General features: G+C 41.6%; 1 protein-coding gene and 1 long non-coding RNA gene across 2 annotated transcripts in view; both read left to right on the top strand.

Moving 5' to 3' along the window:
• LOC108701997 (traf2 and NCK-interacting protein kinase) overlaps positions 1 to 12135 on the top strand; it is a 1005599-nt gene that overhangs the window by 924276 nt on the left and 69188 nt on the right. The window lies entirely within an intron of this gene.
• LOC108702054 overlaps positions 1 to 12135 on the top strand; it is a 65768-nt gene that overhangs the window by 8555 nt on the left and 45078 nt on the right. The window contains exon 2 of the long non-coding RNA XR_001933239.2: positions 1612 to 1749. This is a non-coding gene — a long non-coding RNA (uncharacterized LOC108702054). The remainder of the gene's footprint in view (positions 1 to 1611; positions 1750 to 12135) is intronic.

Here is a 12135-nt window from a genome sequence, read left to right as displayed (position 1 = left end):
CCTAGTATAGCAGTGAGCAACAGTATAGCAGTGAACACCCTAGGGTAGCAGTTAGCACTGATGTAGGGGTGTTCTGTAATTGGGCCATGCAATAAGGGGCATTGCCTAAGCAGATCAGCCATCTAACATTATGCCCAAGTATATAGTGGAGTTCTGATCAGCTGCTAGTTTGCACAGGGCTGCTATAAACAGGGATTCCTGAATGACAGCACCATTTGTGCAGAGCAGTAAAAAGACTGCAGAGCAGTGCAGAGAATGCAGGGTACTGCAAAGTGTAATTAGCTGTACAGAGGGTACAGGGCAGCAGCAAGAGTACAGGGCAGTGCAGAGAATGCAAAGCATTAAATATTTTGCAGAACAGAGGGTACAGGGCTGTGCAGAGGGTGCAGCACAGTACAGAGTTTGTAGGGTAGAACAGAGGATGCAGGGCAGTGCAGAGTTTGTAGGGTAGAACAGAGGGTGCAGGACAGTACAGATTTTGTAGGGTAGAACAGATGGTGCAGAGTGTGCAGGGCAGAACAGAGTTTGTAGGGTAGAACCGAGGGTGCAGGACAGTATAGATTTTGTAGGGTAGAACAGAGGGTGCAGGGCAGAACAGAGTTTGTAGGGTAGAACAGAGGGTGCAGGGCTGTGCAGAGTTTGTAGGGTAGAACAAAGGGTGCCGGACAGTACAGATTTTGTAGGGTAGAACAGAGGGTGCAGGACAGTACAGAGTTTGTAGGGTAGAACAGAGGGTGCAGGACAGTACAGAGTTTGTAGGGCAGAATAGAGGCTGCAGGATGTTATTTAGTAACATGTTTTTAGCCTCTTTTAGAGAAGGAAGTAGTTAAACATGTCACGTACAATTACCCCCCCAGAAGTCCAATCCCAGTTTGGCAAGTACAGCTGGAGGGGGCCACATTTCCTTGGACTTGATTCTAGGCTTGGGGGAAGAGGGGTGAGTCACACTGTCGGGGGGGGGCTGGGCCACTGGATGTGGATCTCCCTGGTCTGGAACGAATTTTACAAAATTAACTTTAACAACAAAACATTTATTAATTAGAAGAATGCTTATTCTAGGCACAAAGACCCCAAAACACATTTAGAACACATAGGGCCACACTCACCTGCCGCACATACAGACACGCACATATGGACACACTCATTTAAACACATTTAGACTCTTGCACAAACTTGACTCTCAAAAACCACCCGCAGTTTTCCAAACACACACATACCTCCAAGAGCTTACAATTTATTAGTTGAAAGAGTGAGCCTTATTTATGAGCTTATTTATACCAGTGGTTTCAAACATTCTGTAACCTGATTGGAGCAATTAATATTGCATACCTGTGTATTTAGACCTATGTATGGTATGATATAAATATTTCACGTTGTAAGATCACATTTAGCCAATGACTAATTGTTGTAAACACAAAACACGTAAGGTTACCTCTGTAGTGGGTACTAAATAAATCTACATTGATTTTACTCTTTAATGGACTGCTCATTGAGTATATGCTCATCTCTATATGGTAAATCACAGAAGCTTGTTTAACTGCAATCTCTCCTTCTCCATATTCTGCAACTATGAGTCAATGTCTCCCATCTCTCTGACTTTCCCCCCTTCAGTCCGGAAAGTCGCTGAAAGTCACCTCAAGGAAGCCACCAAATGGAGACGAAAGCCACCAATTGGAGCTAAAGATGCCGAAAGGAGTTGATGTTTCCGAATGGAGCTGAAGAAGAGGAGAATGAAAAAGACCTTTAAAGGTAAGTTACACTGAACACCAATGGTCTTTTTCTTTTAAACACCTGGCCCCCCAAACTGTTATGGGGGGGCCTGGCCACCAATGTTTTTTTAACATATAGGGGGGCCCCGGCTACCAATGTGTTTTTTTCTTAATTTATAGGGGGGCCCTCGCCACCAATGTTTTTTTTTTAAAATTATGAGGGTCCCTGGCTACCAATGTTTTTTTTTTTACTTATAGGGGGGTCCTGGCCACCAATGTTTGGGGTTTTTGTTACTGTGGTGTGGGTAGGGTCTAGGGTGGGGCTTGTGGGCCAGGCTGGTGGGGGGCAGTGATCAGGGGGTCAAGAAAAGTTTATCGTACGGGTCCCCGTGATTTTTGGTGGAGGCCCTGTTAGAAAGTAGAGAGATAAATGGTCAGTAGAGAAGGAATATAGAAGGAGAGAGAGAAGAGGGAGGATGAGGGAGAGTTGGCCAAACAGTTGGGGGGAGATAGTGAAGAAAAGGAGATGGAAGATGAAATACACAGGCTGAAAATCAACCCCTACTCAGGCATTAGTCACCTCTCCTGCCTGCACTGGAACTGTTGTGTCCACTTGGGTGCAGACACACTCGGCTGATTTTGGGGGAAAATAGAAAAGGAGAAGATAAAAAGAGAGAGGGAAATGGGGATAGGGAATAGAGAGATAAATGGGGAAGAGAGGAGAAATATAGAAGGGGCAGATGAGGGAGCAGGGAGGATGGGGAGAATACGGCCAAAATTTGGGAGGAGAACAGAAAAGTAAAAGAATGGTGATGAGAGGCTGAAGAAGAGAGGAGAATGGAAAGGGAGTTAGGGAGTAGAGATGTCAATGGAGAGGAGATGAGAAATATAGAAAGGGAGAGAAGAAGTAGTATGGGGAGAGTAAGGCCAAACATTTGCAGGGGGAATAGAAAAGAAGGGAAAGGTGATTAAGGGAGTAGAGAGATACAGTAAATGGAGTAGAGCAATATAGAAGAGAGAGAAAAGAGGGAGGATTGGGAGAGTAAAACTGGCCATACATTAGACTAAAAAAGCTACTGACTCAGTCTGGAGCTTGTTGGCCTGTATATGGGGCCCTCAGAAGATTTTGCACAATCAATATGTGACCAAAGATCGCAGAGGTATCAGTTGAGCAGATTAAAAAATCAGGCAAAGACCCCCACTGTGGTTTGATGTAGTTCAAATAATTGGATCATCCTGATTTGACCCATCATGATGGTGGCCAAATTGGGATTGGTCAAATGACAGGATTTTACTATATATTAGGGTTAGGATTATATGTATGACCAGGTTAAAGCTGAATGGAAAATAAAAGGGAAGGGGATGAATGAGTGACAAGAAGTGAGAAAGGAACCCTAAGTCTAAGGTTTTCTGTTACACCCCCAGTTACACCCCATCACCCCAGTCCAGCACTGCTGGGAAAGGAAAAACTTGATAGAACAGAGTAGGTCCTGTTGTTCCTTCTTCTGCAGCAATTCCTTGTGAAGGTGCAGGGAATCCTTTGTTTCATGGCAAGTGACACGTTAATGACTCCCCGACTATAAATACACTTAAGTGGACTTCCCATGAAATCTAGTGAGAGTTCTGGGAATGTCAGGGACGTGTGCCGGAGATGGGTGGGGGGTCACAATACAGAACCCCCCCAATGGTGGCGTCTCCTGACCCAGCCCTTAGGGTGCATTTGGTGTCCCTGCTGACTGCCAGGGAGACTCCTGTAGCGTCTCTGCATGTGATGGAGACAGAACAGGAAATGCTGGGGCCGCATGTGAGATCTAGGGGGGGTCCCAACTTCCCACAAACCCCTCCAGACAGAACACAGCATGATCCAAATAGAGGAAAAGGACACACAGAGCCTAGGATAGCCCAACAAGGAGGGAGAAGGAGAGGGGAAGTGGGGCTACACGGAGGAGAGAAGCAGAAGGAGGGGGGGCAGTGATGAGGAGAGAGAAGTAACCAGAAGGATTAGCAGTTAGCCCTCACATTCTGCATATAGCACCCCACTATCTCAATGGGGAAGGGGAGAAGGAACTGCAGTTGGGGATCCCTACCTACCCCATCATAGTCTAATGGGGTTCACTGCAAGGAATCCCTTATGACCCCCTCAACAGTCTGACATTGGAGGGTTATTAATAATGATTATTAACATGTGTTTATAAAGCACATTCTGCACCCCAATCCAATACACAGGTGTGTCCATTCCACATACCAATCACATACAAACACTACTGATATGGGAAATCAGAGCTTACAATCTAAACATGCAAAGATCTCCAGGGGTCCCTGCTAACCCGTGCACATATTCTCACTGGGTAAGGGCAGAAAATGCAGGTAAGGGGTCCTTTTTGCCCCCAACAGTCAGGGGACAGGGACAATCTTGCATGTTAGGGTCCCTGCTAGTCCACCCCCCTAATGTCTGAAAGGGGAGGGGGAGACCGGCTTTAACAGGGTCACTGTGGGATTCAGTCTAGGAGCCGTCTGACTCCGCTGGAGGTGCGGTTTCCTCATTAGCGACCCCACCCAAAGCAGCATAGAGTGGGGGGAATTTGACAGCCCTCAGCAAGTCCTCCGTTCACTTAACTCTTTCTCTTCCCTGTTCTGTTAACCAGACTCTTCTCTCTCATCCTCCTCATTCTCTTTATCTCTTTGTCTCTTTTCCTTTAAACAAAAGTATGTAGTCAGGCAGGATAGTTCCTGGGCTCTAAGTGTAAAAATGTCTTTGCTGGTCAGGGATTGGTGCGGCTGTATTAGGGTGTACACTAATTGAGTGTAGGGACCTTAGATTGTTAGCTCACTGGGACAGGGACTGATGGGAATCTGATACACATATTGTACAATAAAAACAGCTACTAGTGCTCAAAGAAACCGTGTTCTTTTTCATCCTTGTGGATATGTTCTAATAGATTTGGTGTTACTAGTTCTTTAAGGCCTTGGGTATAAGAGTACAAAACAAGTAAAATGCATAAAACTGGCACAGAAACAGTTACAGCAAAATCCTTATTTGGATAATCAGAAATATATTCACTTTGCTTCTGAAACTCTTTGCTCCCCCATAGTGGAACTCAGGAAGTACTACATGTGTAGTTTTTTTAGATTTACCTATACTAGATATTCCCATCAGTTTCTCTGACTGCTGCATAACAGTTAGGCACAAGGCCGGGCCAAGCCGACTGGTGGGCGCCCTAGGCAACCCGGACAGCAACCTGGCCAGCCACCGCACCCCCTTGTGCATGCTCGCGGACACGTAGTAACATCACTGGGGGAGCGAGCAGAGTTACGGAGAACTAGTGGCAACAAGAAGTCCCGGACTAGGGGTAGGCAGGAGGCTTTTCAAAAGGAACCTGCCCAGAGCCCTCCCCTCGTCATTGAGCCCTAGGCAGGTGCCTCTTCTGCTTACCCTTAGTTCCGGCCCTGATGTTAACATCATACTTTCTAGAAAACCCACATTCTAAAAAGTACATGTTGCATGAGCATTATGTTTAAATGCATTTGTGGCATTCCAATTTTCTGATGTTTTTTTTTTTTTGGCGCACTTAAAGCTATAGCGCATGTTTCCAAATGTGTGGAATGATCCAGCCTGTATCTGGCACTTTAACATTACATTTCCATGGAACTAGATAGGGTGGAACGTTGCTCTTCCAAAAGATTCTTGATGGATTCAAAAAATCTAACTTCTAGAAGGTGTAAGTGTCGCACACTGTGGCTTTAGATTTATTTTGGTAATAAGGCTGAGCTTTGTTTTCGGTCTCTGTGAAACCTTTCTTAATAGAGGTCGGGTCTGAATCCGCCAGTCTCTCAAGGTTAATGCAATTTTAATTCCGAATATACTTTGGATTTCGTTTCTTTTTTGTGACTCAGTTTCTTTCTGTGTGTGACATTCTTTAATCCCCTCTCAAAAAATCAAAAAAATAATCAATAGAATTAGATACCGATTCTGAGCGTCACACCAAAAAAAAAAAAAAAAAAATACAACATGAATTCAGTGGCAAATGTATACATTTTGGCAAATTGTGGGGGAAAACAAAGACAGAACAAAAACGTTCATATATATTTCAAAAATCTATAGCATATTTAAGAAAAAACCTTGTTCATCACAATTGCATTAAGTATAGTGCACATAAAAAAAACCAGCCATTTAATGTCAGTGAGCCTAATGTTCTCTAATGTTTTAATTGAATGCAACAACCATGTACACTTTTGGAAAGCTTCACATACACATTGGTTTGACTTCTCAAGATATTCGGCAGGTGCCAAGGTTATTTAAACACATTTTCATTGGATAAATCTCAAAAACTAATGTTAAAAATTTTTTGCAAATATATTTGAGTGCACAGTTTTTTACACAATTTTTATTATTGTTGGAAAATAGGAATTCCATAAAAAGCATAAAATCATTTCTGCTTGTTAATGATTTTTTTTTTGTTGTATAGACAATTCTGTCTGAAGCTTCCGTTTAGTTTATTGGGTTCCAGGGCAAAACACAGCAAAGCTCATGGAACATGTCTGTATTTTCTTCCTACCACACCCCATGGTTTATTTTTATCATTTTCTCACACCTCCTTTTTGCTTTTTTTCAACAAGACAAATTCTATTGATTTTAAAAGATAGAACCCATATAGACTTGAAATTTTCAAAGCTGTCCACATGCTGAAATAAGATAAATTCCATTAAGAGGATAGAGAACAATATTTGCCATTCTGTGGCTCCATTCCTCAAAGGATTTTCCAATGTGAACAGTGGCGTAACTAGAGTGTGCCAGGTCCCCCTGCAAAAAAAAAATCTTCAGACGGGCCTGGCGCACTCAGATCCCCATCCTCCCGCCCACTTCCTACCTTGCCCCGCCCATGTCCTGATAACCATAGAGAAAGCAGACCCCACAGTCTGGGCCCCCCTGCGACTGGTGGGTCGTCTTCCGCTATAGTAACGCCACTGAATGAGAATCATTCCCTGCCCAGATTTGGTTGGGCATTGTGGCCCATTTAGATCATACCACCCGTCGTTTTTCTCTGTAATAATAAAACGGTACCTGGTGCTTGATCCCAACTAAGATATAATTAATCCTTATTGGAAGCAAAAGGTATGAAGATCCAAATAATGGAAAGATCCCTTATACAGAAATATCCCCAGGTCCTGAGCATTCTGGATAACAGGTCCCATACCTGTACTTGATCCAAACTAAAATAAAATGAACCCTGATTGGAAGCCTATTCATTTACATGATTTTCTAATAGATATAAGGTATGAAGATCCAAATTACGGAAAGATCCCTTATCCGGAAAAGCTCAAGTCCCAAGCATTCTGGATAACAGGTCCCATACCTGTACTAACATTCAAGGTGTAGGCAATGTCAATCAGGGGCAGAAGGGCTGCAGTACAACATATGTGTTAATGTTATAAATACCTTGTACTATACAATAAAATGATAGAGGTAAATGTGTTTTAGACAAGAGATGACAGCAGAGAGCAATACAACACACCAGTGCAATGCATTGTGGGATATGTAGTTTCTGTAAGCCCTAGGTGAATTTGTTACATTTGGTAACACTGAGTTTTGATCCCTCCTCCCCTGCACATATTTGCCATGATGCAGAAAGAAAGGAGAACTGTGTTGCTGTTGTATTTCATCCTATAAAACAGGTATTTATTCCTCTATAAGAATAATTGCAATGCAAAGCTGGCTGGGCCTGCCCCACTGCCCCAGCTCCCATTTCGCTGTGCTGGATTAATTGTTGCTGATGGTGGAATCTGATTGACTGAGAAAACCCACTAAATCTATTACCTCCCGGAAGCCCTGCTGTGGTTTCAACTGTCAGTCTCTGTGAATGTGTTACCTGTATAAGGTATGGGAAATTGAACTGGCAGTGTATGAATTGGGCTAATTTTGGGCTTATTTTAAAATGTCTTTTGGCTACTTTTTGGCTAGTTTTTTATAGTCTTTGGCTGGTTTTAAAATGTAAACCTGGCAACCCTGATGCCAAGATCTATTAGCGGTGCTTGTGTTGCATAAGACAAATAGATTTAGGTGTGGAGGGTGGACATTCTCTATAAAAAAAATTGCTTTTACCTGAGACTACTATGGCACGACAACAAATTGATATTCGAAGTCGAAGGATTTTACTTCGACGGTCGAATATCGAGGGTTAATTAACCCTCGATACTCGACCCTAGGTAAATGTGCCCCTAGATCTTCTGTTATTTTGCTAAACCAGTCCGACCCTGTAAATAATTCACAAACCACAGAAAATAAAATATGGAGACCAATTGCAAGTTAAATAGTACCGTCGTAATCCTCTACTTTATGATTTATATTTGTGTGTATTTTTAGTCTTTGTTCTGCTGTTGGCACAGTGGTGAGCTCTGCAACCAGGAGACTGTCCATGTGCTCCCTGGATTTGTGTGAGTATTCCCTAATAATCCAAAAACACAACTGTAAAACAAAATACTGGTGTAAAATACTGGTGTTCCCTAAATGATTAATTTCCTTAACGATTAAACAATTTAGTCACAAAATAAGAATTAACAGTCATTCTTGTGCTGCCCAGTCTTTCATTTACACTGCTTTCTTGTTGCTAAGGCGGCTGAACTTGCTAAACAAAAAGTTCACTGAAAGCTGGGTGAGTTTATAGTTGTGACGTTTTGCCTACAAACCCGATATCCAGAAAGCTCCGAATTAAGGAATGGCTGTCTCCCATAGACTCCATTTTATCCAAATAATCCAAATTTTTAAAAACGATTTCCTTTTTCTCTGTAATAATAAAACAGTACCTTGTACTTGATCCAAACTAAGATATAATTAACCCTTATTGGAAGCAAAACCAGCCTATTGGGTTTATTTAATGTTTAAATTAATTTCTAGTAGACTTACGGCATGAAGACCCAAATTACGGAAAGATCCGTTATCTGGAAAACCCGAGGTCCCGAGCATTCTGGATAACAGGTCCCATACCTGTACTATGTATATTATTATGTAATATTTCCCTCACCTTATCTGTGGTTTGCAAGACCAAATGCTAAAACCTTCACTCTGCACAGGAGATAGGGCACACTATCATTCACTAACCACGTGCATTTGCCCAACGACCAGATGAGGGAGCTTTTTAAAAAATAACACATTATAGAGCAGCGCCCTTCAGTGGTTGTTTAACTTTGAGTTAACGCTGGGGGGCTGATTCACTAAGCTCGAGTGAAGGATTCGAATGAAAAATACTTCGAATTTCGAAGTATTTTTTGGGTACTTCGACCATCGAATTGGTTAAATTCGTTCGAATTCGAACGAAATCGAACGAATCGAACGAAAAATCGTTCGACTATTCGACCATTCGATAGTCAAAGTACTTCCCCTTTAAAAAAAACTTCGACCCCCTACTTCGGCAGCTAAAAGCTACCGAAGTCAATGTTAGCCTATGGGGAAGGTCCCCATAGGCTTGCCTGTGATTTTTTGATCGAAGGATTTTCCTTCGATCGTTGGATTCAAATCCTTCGAATCGTTCGATTCGAAGGATTTAATCGTTCGATCAAACGGAAAATCCTTCGATCGATCGATCGCAGGATTAGCGCTAAATCCTTCGACTTCGATATTCGAAGTCGAAGGATTTCAATCCGAGGGTCGAATTTCGAAGGATTTTTAACTTCGAAATTCGACCCTTAGTGAATCGGCCCCTTAGTGTGATGTAGAGAGTGATATTCTGAGACAATTCACATTTGATTTCATTTTTTTTATGTGTTTTTTTAATCTCTTTATTGTCCAGTTTGCAGTGTCAGCAATGTGGTTGCTAGAGTCCAAATAACCTAGCAACCATGCATTGATTTCAATAAGAGACTGAAATATGAATAGGAGAGGGCCCAAATAGAAAGATGAGTAATAAAAAGTAGCAATAACAATACATTTATAGATGGGGCTCCATTTGAAAGCTGGAGAGAGTCGGAAGAAAAAAACAAATAACTAAAAAAAAAGTAAACTAAATAATGAAGACCAACTGAAAAGTTGCTTAGAATTGGATGCTGTATAACAAACTAAATTGTAACTTAAAAGGATGGTTCACCTTTAAGATAACTTTTACTATGTTATAGAATGGCCAAATCTAAGCAAGTTTTCAATCGGTTTTCATTAGTTATTTGTTATAGATTTTTAACCATTTGTCTTTTTCTTCTGACTCTTTGCAGTTTTCAAAAGGGGGTCACTGACCCTGTCTAAAAACAAGGCTACAACTTTACTGTTATTACTACTCTTTTATTACCAATCGTACTATTCAGGCCCTCTCCTATTTATATTCCAGTCTCTTATTCCAATCAATGCATGGTTGCTAGAGAAATTTTGACCATAGCAACAAGATTGCTGAAACTGCAAACTGGGGAGCCGCTGAATAAAAAGCTAAATAAGTCAAAAATCACAAATAATAAAAAATGAAAACCAACTGCAGATTGTCTCCAAATTTTCGTCTCTACATCATACTAAAAGTTAACTCAAAGGTGAACAACCCCTTTAAAGGTGAACCACTCCTTTTAAGCTGAGCCTCACACATTAGCAACCCAAGTTATTTTAGGTTTCATTCTCCTCTAATTGCAAAGTGTCATCATGATTTTTGGCAAAAAAAACAAACAAATATACAAGTGGATGTCACATGGTTAATAGGCACAAAATGCAATTAACCTTGTCCATGCATGGCAATAAATCATAGTGACGTTAAATGGATGGGTCCCATTTAACCCTTTAACAGCCAAGCATGTACGACATGTGCTGGCGGTTCAGGGCTCAGGCTGCCAAGAACGTACACTGTACGTTCTCCTGCAGCTGAGCCCTTCTCGCTGCTTCGGTGGCTTTTGCCACCTCTGCAGAGAGTCAGGAGGGTATACAGCCCCCTGGGCACCGTGGCTGGGGGGCTGTCAAGTCGGATCTGCAACGCGATTGTCGCAGATCCAACTTCAAAGTAGCAGAAGCGCAATGGAAGCGCTGCTGCTGCTTTCCTTACCTGCTCCATGTCGCACACCCGCCCACTCACTTCCTGCTGCGAAGTAACACTGCTGACACGCTGCCTTGGAGTCCTCCTTCGGTTCCTGCGATCCTCCTGCTACAAATAACGGTAAGTGCACATTTTTTTACACACTTACCTGCACTTACACATACTTACAGTACATTTATACACACACATTTTAGTAAAGATTGGTATTTTTTATTTTTTTATTTTAGCACACTTGGTCCCTTTTGTACACTTATTTACATGTATTTGCACACAACTTTTAGAAGTGCACAAATATGTATACACAAAAACTCACAAACAGGTGTTGTTGTTTTTTTTTTAATTATTCATTGTACCATTTGTTTTGCCTAAAAACATGTTATTTTGACAGCGTGACTATTGGATAATCGATTTCGGCCACTAATTACGCTGTCGGATCAATTATTTTGTTATTTCATTGATTTACGCTATTTTTGTGGTTTTATTGCAATTTTATCCCTGCATTATTGTTCCTTATGTATCTTGAGTATAGTTTTGCAGTTTGGTGCTTTGGTATAGAAAGATTTATTTTACTTAGTTTGATTCGCCAGAATATATGCTTTCCAAAAATATATCGTTTTCTGGGGGTCTTTTTACAGTTTTGGGGTCTTACGGCACATAACGCACAGATGGGGCTCTCTTTGCTGCGGCTAGCGTGAAAATTCATTTGCATGTTTTTCATTTGGGGTCCGTACACGCCACATACTTTGGTAAATCTATGCATATTGGGCATCAAACTATTCAGTAGACCTCTGACGTCCATATTTAGGGTGATTTTTCTTTATACGTAAAACAGTGTGTGCGATAAATGTGGCAAACTGCAACAATTTTAGGCGATTTTCAGAAATATTGTAAAAACCTCTATGTTTAGAAAAGCTTTGTAGTTTGGTGTAGAAAGATGTCTTTATCTTTGTTGGATTCGTCAGAATGTGTACTTTCCAAAAATATATGGTTTTGGGGGGTCTTTGCTGTTAGGAGGGTCTTGAGGCACATAATATGAAGTCAAGGGTCTTATGTTCACAGAAGGCGAATCGGCAGCTGAGAAAAATCATATGCACTATTTTCATTTGGGGTCCGCACATGCCAGCTGCCTTGGTATATCAATGCATATTGGGCATCAAACGGTTCAGTAGACCCTTGGCATCAGTATTTATGGTGTTTTACAATTGTATGTAAGAAATCGGGAGAGATAAATGCGGCCAATTGCAATATTTTTAGGCAATTTTCAGAAATGTAAAAACTGTTGCTTTTATCGCCAAATTTAGGAAAGGCTTGCGACTTGGTACTTTGGAGTACAAAGACATGCATACCCAATTTGGATTCACGGGAATGTGTCCTTTCCGAAAATGTATGGTTTTCTTGGGTGAACTTACTTTTTTCTACTTTTGCCCCCC

The sequence above is a fragment of the Xenopus laevis genome, chromosome 9_10L, assembly GCF_017654675.1.
Source record: "Xenopus laevis strain J_2021 chromosome 9_10L, Xenopus_laevis_v10.1, whole genome shotgun sequence".
NCBI classification, from domain to species: domain Eukaryota; kingdom Metazoa; phylum Chordata; class Amphibia; order Anura; family Pipidae; genus Xenopus; species Xenopus laevis.
The sequence above is the reverse complement of the archived record's forward strand: the minus strand, read 5'-3'. Positions and strand labels throughout refer to the sequence as shown.